Source organism: Chrysochloris asiatica, unplaced genomic scaffold (genome assembly GCF_000296735.1).
Source record: "Chrysochloris asiatica unplaced genomic scaffold, ChrAsi1.0 scaffold00054, whole genome shotgun sequence".
Classification (NCBI taxonomy): domain Eukaryota; kingdom Metazoa; phylum Chordata; class Mammalia; order Afrosoricida; family Chrysochloridae; genus Chrysochloris; species Chrysochloris asiatica.
Window position 1 is genome coordinate 9,184,684 of NW_006408572.1, and position 14,871 is coordinate 9,199,554.

At 40.6% G+C, this 14,871-nt stretch overlaps 1 pseudogene; it reads right to left on the reverse strand.

The window, feature by feature from the left end:
- LOC102821683 overlaps positions 1-11,189 on the reverse strand; it is a 13,859-nt pseudogene extending 2,670 nt beyond the window's left edge.
- Positions 11,190-14,871: the final 3,682 nt, after the last annotated feature.

Below are 14,871 nucleotides of genomic sequence, written 5' to 3' on the forward strand. Positions count from 1 at the left end.
CAGGTGGCATCATTGATGGACTCAAGTGTGGCAGCGGTAGTGAGGTTGGCCCAGGATTGGACATTGTTTCGTTCTGCTGTGCATGGTGTCGCTATGAGTCGGTTCCGACTCGATGGCACCTGACAACAACAACAACATGCCCATATGGCTTCCCTTGCAGTGGGCTAAGGTATTTTTTCCGGCAGTGAGTCCTAGAATGGACAGTAACAAGCTCGTGAATGATAAGGCCATCTTTGATTGGTTTCCGGATTTGCTGACAGGATTTGGCATTGTTGACTTCGTTGGCCTCATTGGGGTCCAACCAGACCTTCTTCTTGTCACAGTGGAGAACTTCTCTGAAGCCTGAGCATACTCATGGTTGTAGCCAAAGCGTCCAAAGGAAAGACTCCCTCTATTCATTTTAATTACTGCATTCTTCCCTGTATTTCCCACTACCTTCATCTTTCCTCTACTAACCTTATTGTTTATTGTCTGCCCTGTCACCCATCTTAACAGTGTCTACGTTCTAGCCCTTGAATAATTTCCCTTTCCCCTCCCCTGTAACCATCATTGTTTCTTTTATTAGGAACACCTTTTCTTAACATTTTACAACATTTGTTTCATAGATATTTTAATTTCTGTGATGGACTAATTTCACTTAGCGTAATGTCCTCCAGGTTCATCTGTGTTGTGAGGTGTTTCACAAAATCATTGTTATTCTTCAGCGTTACATAGTATTCCACTGGGTGCATGTACCAAAGTTTAACCATTCTTCTGTTGATGGTATTTAGACTGTCTCTATCTTTTTGATGTATCTCTTGTAGACAGCAAGAGTCCTGGTGTGGCACTGTGGGTTAATGTGCTGCACTGCAAGGTCAGTGGTTCAATCTCACCAGCCACTCCTTGGAAACCCTATACAGGGTCGCTAAGGGTCAGAACTGACTCGATGACACTTAACAACAACAACTTGTAGACAGCATATTGAAGGATCCTGTTTCTTATTCATTCTGTGCTTGCTGTCTCTTGACAGGTGCGTCTAATCTATTTACAGTCACTGTAATTCAATCACTATCATTTTGTTGGTTTTTTTGTGATGCTGCTGTTTCTTTGTTCCATTTAATTTTCTATGCTGAATTCATTTTGTTTGTGGGTTTTCTTTTCTTTCTTTCTTTTTTTTTTTTGTCGTGTTAATGTTTACTAAATCTTTCTGGTTTCCCTCTTTCTTTATTTTGATGTGAAAGTGTATTAATTTTCTTTGAGGTTAGCCTGTAATTTATTAATTCCTCCCCTATTTAAAACAGTGTTTTCTCTAGAAATCTACTTGAATTTCTTCTTATTTGGAAGTTCTATACTTACATTATTATTTCTTGTTGCTTTGTAGTTGACTTCATTATATTATTTAATATCTCTGGTTCCCTGTTTCCAGTCTTGCATATTTGTTTTACTTTAAATAGTTTTATATCTGGATTGAGTTCTGGGTGGTGTTGTCATGCATGGTAATCTCAGACTGTTATCTGCTGTTGTTGGTTCTCAGCCCAAAAAAGACCCTTTAGTATTTTTTGTGAAGTTGGTCTGATCATTGTTGTTGTTGTCAGGTGCCATCGAGTCGGAACCGACTCATAGTGACACCATGCACAGCAGAACGAAACAATGTCCAATCCTGGGCCAACCTCACTACCGCTGCCACACTTGAGTCCATCAATGATGCCACCTGGCCAATCCATCTCATTAGGGGTCTTCCTCTTTTTCTCTGACCCTCCACCCTACCCAGCATGACATCCTTCTCCAATGATTGTTTCCTCCGGACAATATGTCCAAAGTAGGAGAGACGAAGCTTAGCCATCCTGGCCTCCAAGGAGCACTCTGGCTGCACTTCTTCCAAAACAGATCTATTGGTTCTTTTGGCAGTCCATGGCACTTTCAGTATTCTCCTCTAACACCACAACTCAAAGGTATCAATTCTTCTACGATCTTCCTTATTCACTGTCCAGCTTTCGCATCCATATGAGACTATTGAAAACACCATGGCCTGGGTCAGGCGCACCTTAGTCCTCAAGCTGACATCTCTGCTCTTCAGGTCTGATCATTAAAAATGCCTTTAATTTCTGTTTATCTGGAAATGGACTAATTTTGCAATCATGTTAGAGGGACAGCTTTGCTGAGTATTTGATTTTCAGTTGGCAATTTTTTTTCTTTCTGTTTGGTATATGTCATTCCATTGTCTTCACACATGGTTTCTGTTGAGAAATCAAAGCTTAGTCTTATTGATTCTTCTTTATAAGAAACTCTTTTTCCTAGTTGCTCTCAGGATTTTTTCCTTGTCTTTCATTTTGAAAAGTTTGATTATGATATGTCTTGGTTATTTTCTTTTGGGATCTGTCCTGCTTGGGGTTTGTTCAGCAGTTTCTTTCTTTTAATGTTTTATTGTGAAGTATGTGATAGTTTACATGGGAGAACATTAGCTTGACATTCATCCTATCATATATTGTTTCACTGCCATGATTACAATCCCCTCCATGCATCATCAAACAACCAAGAGTATACCCTGCAAGCCTACTCCTTGGTCATCAGCACACGTCCCTCTCTGGGTCTAGAGTCCCCAATCGCTCCATTTCTCCACATCATCGTCTCTGCCTCCATCTCTGGCATCCCTGTTTCTCTGGGTAGGGTCCTGCACTCTCAGAAGTTTCTTGTATGTTTATCTTCTCATCTTTCATGATGTTAGAGAAGTTTTCTTTCAACAAGTCTTCGACAATTTTTTCTGTGTTTTTTATTGTCTCTTCCTGTTCTGGAATTCTGATCACCCACAAATTGTTTTTTGAATAGTATCCCACATAGCTCTTATACTTTCTTCAGATTTTTTTATTCTTTTTTTTTTTTTATTCTTCTAGCATATTAGTATTGAGAGATTTATCTTCAAGCTCACTTATTTGGGCTTCCATTGCTTTGCACCTACTCCATGGCCCTTTCAGTGTATTGTCCATTTCTAAACCTTAGTATTAATCTTATGGGTTTCTAATTGCAGGTTTGGGATTGTATCAAAATCTGCATTTATTTTAGCTGTTTGTTCTTGTAGTGTTTTCCTGAATTCTTCTGAAGTTTTGTTTTTCTGTGTTCTCCTTTCTTTCCTCAATCTTTCTGTCAATCTTTTGAAGGTACTTAAATATCATTCTTTTGAATCCTTCTTCAGTTAGTTTCATTACCTTTTCTTCCTCAGAAATTTTCTGGCTCTGCATCTTGGTCATTTGTTTGAGTCATTCACTCTTTTTTCTTTTTTTTTTTTTTGCCCGTCTAGAGACTTTTATTCAGGGTTAGGAAGAGGAAGGTGACCTCTGCTGGAGAGAGAAGGCAGAAGGCAGAAAGAAGAGAGGAGAGAGAGAGAGAGAGAGAGAGAGAGAGAGAGAGAGTCATTCGCTCTTGTTTCTTCATGTGAACTAAAATTATCTGTTGTCTCTGGGTAATTGTGGGATTATCATAGTTGTATTTAATTGATGACTGCATGTTGATGTGTTCTTAGGCTCTCACCAACTGTCTCGTGTGGGCATATTTAGAGAATGGAAGCATGTATGTCATTCTCATTTGCCGTTCATACATCTCCGTTTAGGGTGGGTTTGACTGGTGTTGCCTGCTATCATTGATCAATTTGTATCAGCGCTGGTATTAACTCTTGCCTAGTGGATGGAACTGCATAGGGTATGGTTGTAACTGGGCTGTATGGGCACATTTGCTGTTTCCTGTTGGGTGGGAAAGAGAAAATCCCTCTGCCCTCATACACACAAGAAAATAAAACAGAATAAACAAACAAGGAACCAACAATGAAAAATATATATATATATGGAGAGAAAAAAAGAAATAAAAACAGGTAGCAACTAGAAAAAAAGAATATAATAACTATAAAGACAAGAGGGACAGGAAAATGGAGCTATAGAAGAGAAAAATAAGAAGGGAAATGAAAGGAAGAAAAAAGTAACTTAGAAAAAAAACAAGGAAAAGAAGGATAAAAATAGAGAGTAGTAAAGAAATACCAAAAGGTGGGGGTGGGGGTGGGGGAGGGACCTAGGGGAGAAGAGGGGAAACGAGAAACAGTAGAGAAGAATCAGAAACAAAAGTGGAGCTAGAAAGGATAAAATTCAAGGAAATGGAAAAATAAATAGAAGGAGGAGAAAGAATAAACATCAAAAAGAAAAACCCAAACCCCCAAACAAAAACAAAACAGTGCAGCTGTTGGACCTGGAAAGGAGAAAACTCTGGGGGCTCCTGCAAGCCAAGGAGCTCACGAGGTGGATGTGGGAGGGATGTGACAGCAGAGTTCCTGGCCCTAGGCGCAGTTCCTGTTGGCCTTGATGTTATCTATGTTCAGGGCACTCAATCCAGAAGTAAATCATGGGGGCCCTTGATACAGCTGGTTTCAGTGTCTGTTAGGACCACAGGAAGCTGGGGACAGGGTGACTGCTTATTAAATGTTGGGCTGATGGCTCTGCGGGTTCTGTAGAACTGGGGCTGAGCCCGCCTGAATCCTGGCTCCATAGGCCCTGTCTCAAATTGGCATGGCTCCCAACCTCTTGGCTCTGAACTCCCAAGGGCTGCGCTGGGGAGTTGGTGAAGGTGGGAGCTGGCCATACCTCGGGTCACCAGGGGAGCGTGGGGAAAAAGAGGGAGTTTCATTTTTTCCCATTGCCTGTGTGAATCACCATTGATTGGAATTGCCTCTTTCTGAACTTTGAATAAATGAAATCGTACAGAAGTTTCTTATGAAAAATATCAAATATACGTTAATGTTGATAGCTAAGTGCTATCTAGTAGGTTCTGAATCATTGCAACCTTGTATAGGGTTTCCAAGGAATGACTGGTGAGACCAACCTTGCAGCTAGAGTTCCAGTGCTTATCCTACAACACCACCCCAGGACTCCATGAAATATCCAGAAGAGTTCAAAGTTAAACACAATCAATCCTCATATGTCCATTCTCTAGATTTGTACTATTCAATAGCCTTTAGCTACATGTGGCTAGATCTTTTAAACTTGACACAATAATAAAACAAACACATTGGATTGTAAGTAGTATTTTTTTTTAAATGTAAAATATCTCATTTATTTTGAAATGACAAAATATGGGTGTGTTAGAAAACATAAAATATGGGTCTATGGGTGTCTTGGATCATCCTGTCAGGTGTGGCCCAAGAAAGTGAGATTCAAATTGAATTTATTACCTGTAGGCCTCAAAGGAGAAAGCATAGCATGCCATATGCAACAGGGGATTGCACTCAGGGAAAAGACAACGAGTTGGAGTTGTAGATGAGGACTCATGTATGGTAAGCAGGGTGGGGTTAGCGAGATTTCATGAACTGAAATCTTATTGGTCAGTTTTTTAGTGCCTTAGCAGGATGGGAAGGGAAAGGGAAAAGTTTTCATCACAGGCCCCCACATAGGTCATAGCAGGTTGGGGCAAGGAGCAATTACAATCAGTGAGAGTAAGTTACAAGATAAGTAATGGGTTCTTATCAAGGAAAACATATGGCATAGCTAGGAGAGCCAGTGAGTGCCTTAACTGTTGAGAAACTGAGTGAAAAGATAGGAACAGTCTTGTTTGTCAGTTACAAGGTCAAAGGGTAACTAGCAGGAGTTAACAGACTCTGAGATAGCAAATTACATACGCCACAAATTGGCCTTACGGCAATGTTGGGTTAAATAAAATACATTATTAAAATGAACTTTCCCTATTTCTTTTATGTTAAATGTGGCTACTACTCTGGACACACTGGTCTTTTCCACAGTCTTCCCCCAGCCTTCTTTTGGCTGATGATGTTGAACTTCTCCACAGATGGAGTCAATTTGATTCCTGTGTATTCCATCTGGTGAGGTCCATATTTATAGCCACTTTTTATGTTGTTTTTAAAAGGTATTTGCAATGAGTAAGTCACTGGCCTTGCAAAATTCTATCATATGATTTCCAGCATCATTTCTATCACCAGTTACATTTTCTAACTACAGATCCTTCCTCTTTGTTTCCAACTTTCACATTGCAATCACCAGTAATTATCAATGTAACTTGATTGTACGTTTAATCAATTTCAAACTGGAGAGGTTGATAGAATTCTTCAATTTCTTCATCACTGGCTTTAGTGGTTAGTGGGCAAATGTGAATAATAGTGGTATTCCTTGTAAGCATATGGATATTATCCTATCACAGACAGCATCATACTTCAAGGTAAGTTTTGAAATGTCCTTTTTGACAATGAATGTGAAGCTATTCCTCTTCAATTTATCATTTCCATCATGTAAATAATATGATTATCTGATTCAAAATGACCAATACCAGTCCATTTCTGCTCACTAATGCTTAGTTAGAATGGAGTCCTGGGTGTGGTACTGTAGGATAAACACTCAACATTTAAGTCAGTTTGAACCGTAAGGTTGGCAGTTCAAATTCACTAGTCACCCCTTAGAAACCCTTTATAGGATCACTGTGAGTCAGAACCAGCTTAACAACAATATCAACACTTTATTCCTTTCCATTGAAGATAAATATTCCATTGTTTGTATATGTCACTTTTTTGGGGGGGAGGGTGGATATGTCACATTTTGTTTACCTACTCATTAGTTGATAGTCATTTGAGCTGTTTCTATTTTTTGGCTATTATAAATAATAGTTTGATGAACATTCATATAAAGGTTTTTATGTGAACGTGTGTTTCCAGTTAATTTGGATGTATACCTAGAACTCCTGGGTCAAATGGTACCTCTTAGTTTAACATTTTGAGGAACTATATCTATTGGCCTTTTGTATATCTTCTTTGGAGAAATGTTGATTCCAGTCTGCCCGTTTTTAATTGGCTTGTCTTTTTATTGTTGAGTTGTGAGAGTTTTTAAAATATATTTTGGATTAAAAACAAAACAAAACAAAGTACAAGTCCCTTATATATATGTGATTTGCAAATGTTTTCCCTTCTGTGGGTTATCTTTTCACTTTCTCAATAGTATCTTTTGCAGCATAGACATTTTAAGTTTTTATAAAATCCAATGTATCTATTTTTCTTTGGTTCCTTGTTTTTGTCATATCTTTTGTTGTAGTATGTAAGAAAGTATCGTCTAATCCAAGGTCAGAGATTTAGGCCTATGTGGTTTATTTGTTTTTCCCCTAAGAATTTTAAAGTTTTAGCTGTTGCATTTAAATCTGTGGTCTAGCTGAGATAACTTTAGAATACAGTATGAGACAGAAGTCCAACTTCATTTGTTTACATGTTATCCCATTGCCATTGGCTGAAAAAACTGTTCTTCTCCCCATTTAATTGATTTTTGCACACTTGTCAAAATTAATTGATCACTGTCTAGGGCTACCATAACAGAATACTATAAGTGGATGGCTTTCAAGAGTAGAGATATATTTTCTAACAGCTCAGGTGACTAGAAATTCAAATTCAAGGAGCTGGTTTTAGACGTAGATCCATGTTTGTCTTTCGGCTTCTAGCAGTTGTCAGTGATTCTTGCCATTCCTGAGTTTGTATAAGCATCTGCCTCCATCATCACAGATTCTCTTCTCTTATATGTGTCTGAGTCTGTGTCTGTCTTCTTTTATCAGAACAAAAATTAGGTTTAGAGCTCTCCCTACTTTAGTTGTTGTTGTTGTTGTTGTCAGGTGCCATCGAGTCGGAACCGACTCATAGCGACACCATGCACAGCAGAACGAAACAATGTCCAATCCTGGGCCAACCTCACTACTGCTGCCACACTTGAGTCCATCAATGATGCCACCTGGCTGATCCATCTCGTTGGGGGTCTTCCTCTTTTTCTCTGACCCTCCACCCTACCCAGCATGACATCCTTCTCCAGCGACTGTTTCCTCCGGACAATATGTCCAAAGTAGGAGAGACGAAGCTTAGCCATCCTGGCCTCCAAGGAGCACTCTGGCTGCACTTCTTCCAAAACAGATCTATTGGTTCTTTTGGCAGTCCATGGCACTTTCAGTATTCTCCTCCAACACCACAACTCAAAGGCATCAATTCTTCTAGGATCCTCCCTACTTTGGTAGAGCCTCATTAACATAACAAAAGAGAGCTCCTATTTGCAAACAGGATCATATTCATATATACAGAGGTCATAAATCCAGCCTGTGTTTTTGGGGTACAAAATTCAATCTATAACAGCCAGAAGTTTAAGGGTTTACAATTTCTTTATTCTTACTTATCTTTCAGGTGTCAAATCAAAGTTATCTTCCCTGACCAGCCTGTCACTCCTAGTGCCCAATTAGATAGGCCTTTTTGAATTTGATTCCCAAATTCCCATTCATAGCCCCTGCATACACACATCATGATTTACCTAGTTATTTGCTTCATGTCTGTCTCTGCAGGTTACTTATACTCAGTGACCAAAATACCACTTGCAGCCACCGTAGGATTTGAGTGCCCCACATCTGATATGCCATTCCTAGGCTCCCTAGACACTCCCTGTTTTGGCTGCTCGAGGGTAATTACTTTTTCCTAAATTTATTTGTATTGTTGTAAATGTATAGATAACAAGATACAAGCCATTTCAACAATCTTCACACATATAATTTTATGACATTAATTATGTTCATCATGTTGCTCAACCATCACCCCTGTTTCCAAATATTTTCCATCACCCTAACAGAAGGTCAGTGTTTCCTAAACACTGTGTCTTCCTTTCTCCCTCTCGTCTTCCTATCTGCTCTGGAAACCACTGATAAAATTTGATCTCGATACATTTACCTATTTTAGATATCTCGTATAACTGGGATCATACAATTTTTGTCCTTTTGTGACTGACTTATTTCACTCAGCATATTGGCTTCCGGATTTATCCATGTTGTAGCCTGTAACAGGACTTCATTTCTCCAGAGTGCTGATGGCATTGTAGGTTAAGCACTGGACTGCAAGCTTGGCAAACCCACTAGCTTCTCATTGGAGGAAGGCGAGACTTTCTGCTTCCATAAAGATTTACAGTCTTGGACACCATATACAGAGTCATTAGGAGTCAGAACCGGACTCAAGGGCATCTAGCAAAAATATTCCATTATATGTAGGTCCACTTTGTATTTATTTATTCATCTGTTGATTGGCAGATAGACTGTTTCCATCTTTTGGCTATTGTGAATATTGCTGCAAGCAACACTAATATACAAGTATCTGTTCGTGATCCTGCTTTTAATTCCTGGGCGCTGCAAAGAATTTGTGCTTAACTACTAGCCTGGTGTGGGGCTGTAGGATAAGCGCTGGACTGTTGACCACAAGGTTGGTGGTTCAAATCCATATGTTGTTGTTGTTAACAATAACAACTAACCTAAAAGTTAGCATTTCAAACTCACCATGGAACAAAGTTGTGACAGTCTGCTTCCATAAAGATTACAGCCAATTGCAATCAATGAGATCAATAAAATGTATATGAATTGTTTAATGGAAAACTGATCTGCTCTATAAACCGTCACCCAGTCCACACACACACAAACCAGATTATAACCAAGAGACCTCTATAGAGTTCTTGTATGTAGCATATGGGGTCACTATAAATTAGAATCTATTTGATGCTAATGGGTTATTTTTTGTTTTTTATTTGCCTCGGAGTGGAATTTTTGGATAATCCTATGCTTAAATTTTTGAGGAACTGCCAAACTTTTCTACCACCTGTACCATTTCACAATCCCACCAGCTATAACTGAGAATTCTATTTTATTTGTATCCTGGCCAACATCTGTTGTTTTCTGTTTTTTAAATCATAGCCATTCTAGTGGGTGACAAGTGATATCTCCTTGTGGCTTTGATTGGCATTTTCTTAATGACTAATGAGGAGCCCAAGGAGTACTGGTGGCATAGTGGGTTATGAGTTGGGTTGCTAACTGCAAGGTCAGCAGTTTGAATCCACCAGTGGCTCCCTGGGAGAAAGGGGAAGCTTTCTGCTCCTGTGAAGATTTACAGCCTTAGAAACCCTGTACAGAAATGAATGCACTGCATTTAATAAAAGCAATTGATAAGTCCCAGTGGAGCTGCTAACTACAAGGTTGGAAGTTTAAACCCACCAGTTGCTCTGAGGGAGAAAGGTAAGGCTTTTTGCTCCCTTACCTCATTGATTTACAGCCTCAACAGCATGATTATGAGTCACAATCAACTCAGTGGCAGTGAGTAATGACTGATGATGTCAAGCATCTTCTCATGGGCTTGTTGGCCATTTGAATATCCTCCTTGGTGAAAAGTCTGCTCAGGTTCTTTATCCATGTTTAAGTTGGATTATTTGTTTGTTTGTTTTTTGTTGTTGTTAAGTTGTAGAAGTTTTATATATTTTTTGGATATTAGATTATTATTGCATATATGGTTCCTGAAATTTTTCTCCCCATCTTTACTTTTTGTCTTTACTTTACTGGATAAAGTGGAACTGAATTCTTGATCTTGGTCTCAAACCTTTTCCTCCCTAGTCTTCCCATCTCAATATATGTCAATCATACCCAACTTTCAGAGCAGTTGGTAGTGGGAGCCGGGCACCACCTAGCTCTCATGTTTTCCTGGTGTGGCTCTGTAGGATCAACACTGGACTGCGAACTACAAGGTCGGCAGTTCAAACCCACCAGCTGCTCCTTGGAAACCTTATACAGGGTCGCTTTGAGTCAGAACCGACTTGCTGGCACTTAACAACAACAACTACATACGCACTCAGATGCTCAAATCTTTCTAGCTGGCTGCCATTGGTCTGTTTTCTAATCTTGTTGCTCTTCAGGTCCATGTATCTCTGATCCCACTGTTTCTTCCTCAGCCCAAATAGTCATCATCTCTCACCTGGGTGCCTGAAGGAGCCTCTAACCAGACTCCCTGCCTCCTCTGTTGCTCCTGCCTGTCTGTACTGAGTGATCTTTTCAAACTCAAGTCTCATCCCTTCTTTGCTTGGTAGTTATGTGCCGTGGAGTCGGTTCCGACTCATAGTGACCCTGTACAGGGTTTCTGAGGCTGTAAATCTTTACAGGAGCAGAAATCCTCATCTTTCTCTTGCAAAATAGCTGGTAGTTTTGAACTGCTGAGCTTGCGGTTCGCAACTCGATTTGTAACTACGCTAGCAGAGCTTAACTATGTATGGTCTAATGGTTTCCCTGTACACAGGATAATCTCCAAATGTTCAGTATGTTTTCATCATGGGCCACTGTCCCATCCCTTACCATGTTCTGTAAGGTCTTTCCCACCCCTGGACCTCACCTGGCTTCTGGTGTTGCATTTTCCCTGGTTAACTACAACTTGAGATTCTTTGTGTAAATGGACCTTCTTCAGGGAGACCGTCTCCAAACTCAAATCCATCGGCATACACATGGCCCTGTGACATCTTCTTGTGGCCTACTTCATACAACCTTCCTTTCATGGTCCTTGTCACAAGTTCAGTTAGATTTTTCTTTTTTTATAAGTACATTACTGATTTATGATGCTGAATAAAAACAAGTGGCATGTTCATAATGCCAATTACATTCCATTTTTGATCACTAGCGACTCAGCTATGTTTGCATTAAATCATTATAGTTTTTTCACTGAATGCCATCTTTGTTTTTATTGTGGATTGAGATTTTTGTTTTTAAATTTTTACTGTGGTATAACATACAAAAGTTTGCCATTTTTAAGTGTATAATTCAGTGCCATCAATTACATTCACTATGTGTGCTATCATCAACCACTATTCATGCCCCAAAGTTTTCATCACCCCAAAGAGAAACTCAGAACCCCTTCGGCAAACTTATCATTTTTTATCTGGCTTGTTTGACTCAGCATGATTTCAAGGTTTTTCCATACTGTAGTATGTCATCAAAATTTCATTTTTTACTTGTGACTGAAAGATATTTCATTGTGTGATTGCATGTATTTTAGTGTACACGTATCTGTTTGTGACCCTGCTTTGAACTCTCTTGGGTATATACCCAGATATGGAGTTACTGGGTCAAAGGCAGTTTGGTTTTTATTTGGTGAGCATTTTCCATTGAGGAGTCCCTTGGTGGCACAAATGGCTAGATGTTTGACTACTAAATGAAAGATCAGTGGTTCAAATCCACCCAAAGGAGACTCAGAAGAAAAATCTGGTGATCGTTCAAAAGGCCATACCCACGGAAAATTCAATAGAATGAAGTTCTACTCTGCAACACATGGGATGGTCATAAATGTGAATCAACATACATAAGAACGGACATGAGTTAGAATTGACTTGAATCAAAGTTGACTTGATAGCAACTGTCTTTAAAGACAGAAAATATTGAGGGCAGGAGCCTTTGTCTCTCTGCATCACCACACCCAGCACAGCACCTGGCACATGGGACCATCATTCAGTTTTGTTGGATGAAAAAGTAAATGAATGATCAAGTGTCAGCTAAATATGTGAGAAGGTGAACACAGGGGATTTTAAAAGCTGAGTCATCAGGTACAGATGGGGTATGAACTCATCTTGTAAGTACAGGTAGGACTTGGAGATGCAGGAAGTTGAGTATATAGCTGGAAAAACAGCATATACTCAGAGCATCATATACTAAGGATCACCTGGTGGCAGCTTATCTGTGGAAAGGGCTGGTGAGGAGAGCTGGGGCTGGTGAGGGGTCCTGTAGCCAGAGTCTGAGTTGACCCGGCCAATACAGGGCACAATAGTCTAACCACAAAGATGAGAGGAATCAGCAAGGAGTTGGAACCACCATGTGATGTGGTGAAAAACCAGAACCAGAAACAAAGCAGACTGTTTTCAGAAGATTTCTTTGACCTCTGGGTGCAAAATGTGTGTGCGTAGCAGGAGATGCTAGAGATAATGAGAAAAGCTTGCAAACATCTGCTAACTATTAAAGCCCTACCCCCTGGTTGGAAGACTCTAGCTCTTTTTTTAACTTTTAATTGTGAATTGGGTCCTGGTGTGGTGCTGTGGGCTAATGCGTTAGACTGCAAAGTCGTTTGAACTGCAAGGTCGATGGTTCAAGCTTCCAATTGCTCTTTGGAAACCCTATACAGGGTTGCTATGGGTCGGAATCAACTCGACGGCACTTAACAACAACAACAACATTGAAAAGGCATCCTGGTATGGCGCTGTGGGCTCATGCGTCAGACTGCAAAGTCATTTGAACTGCAAAGTTGGCAGTTCAAGCTCACCAGCCACTCCTTGGAAACCCTATACAGGGTCGCTATGGGTTGGAATAGACTTGATGGCACTTAACAACAACAACATACATCAAAATATCAGTTTTCCATTCAATAATTCATACATATTTTGTTTCATGTCAACAATTGCAAGCCCCACAATGTAACATCTCTGATCCCACTTCCTCCTTATGCTTCCTGTTCCCATGCCTCCTTCTTCCCTAACCCTATGAACTTTGTCCTTAAGTAAATGCTGCCCTTTGGATCTAAAATGGTTGATTATTCTAAAATCTTTGTACCTCCCTAGTGTTAGCGTCCATAAACCTATCGATTGTTTTTCTGAAAACTGAGCCATGGAGTGAGTACTCATCCAGACCTGAAGGGTGACTGAGGGTCATAGACTTGGGGGTTCCACCAGTCTCTATCAGCCAAGAAACCTGGTCTTTTTTATGATTTTGAGTGTTGTTCCACATTTTTGTCCCACTCTGTCCAGGACTTTGTGATCCTAACGTGACCCATTTCAGATCAGTGGGTAAGTGGTGGCCGGGCACAATCTAGCTCTTATGTTCTCAGAGTCACGGGAGCTGATGTTCACATGGTCCATTGGGCCACTGGACTAGTTGTTTCCATGTGTCTTCAATTTTCTTCACTCTTCTTTCCTCCAGACAGGGAGAAGGCAATAGCTGCACCTTGGAAGATCCAAGCTCTGAGCTTAAGTGCTATCTTTTAGCCTTTTGTTAAGGTTGAACATCTTGCTAGCTGTCATCTAGTGGGCTCCTTACTCATGGTGATCCCATGCACACAGCAGAATGAAGCACTCTGCCTGGTCCTGCACCATCCCTATGATTAGTTGCAGACGGCTCCATTGTGACCTAGAGGGTTTTCATTAGTTGATTTTCAGAAGAAAATCGCCAGGCCTTTCTTTCTAGTCCATCTTGGTCTGGAAGCTCCCATAAAACCTATTCAGCATTATAGCCACACAAAAGCCTTCATTGGCAGATAAGAGGTGACTGGGCATGCGGTACATTGGCTGGGAATCAAACCTGGACCTCCCACATGTTGTTGTTAGTTGCCATTGAATCTGTTCTAGTCAAGGTGGCCCCGTGTATAGAGAGAACTAGTTCATAGGGTTTTCAAGTCCTTGGCAGATCTTTCTGAAGCAGATCACCAGGCCTGTCTTCCAATGCACCTCTGTTGTTGTTGTCAGGTGCCATCGAGTCGGAACCGACTCATAGCGACCCCATGCACAGCAGAACGAAACAATGTCCAATCCTGGGCCAACCTCACTACTGCCGCCACACTTGAGGCCATCAATGATGCCACCTGGCTGATCCATCTCGTTGGGGGTCTTCCTCTTTTTCTCTGACCCTCCACCTTACCCAGCATGACATCCTTCTCCAGCGACTGTTCTCTCTGGACAATATGTCCAAAGTATGAGAGACGAAGCCTAGCCATCTTGGCCTCCAAGGAGCACTCTGGCTGCCTCTTCTTCCAAAACAGATCTATTGGTTCTTTTGGATGTCCATGGCACTTTCAGTATTCTCCTCTAACACCACAACTCAGAGGTATCAATTCTTCTACAATCTTCCTTTTTCACCGTCCAGCTTTCGCATCCATATGATCCAATGCACCTCTAGGTGGTTAGAACTCCTGACTTTCCATCTAGCAGTTGAATGCATAATCATTTGCACCACCCAGAGAATTCTACCACGGAACCACCATTGCCCCATGTCCCTCTTGGGCAAAATTAATTGGCCTTTGCTCAGCTGGCTGATGTGTACCTGCTTGCTGGGCTTGCTGTA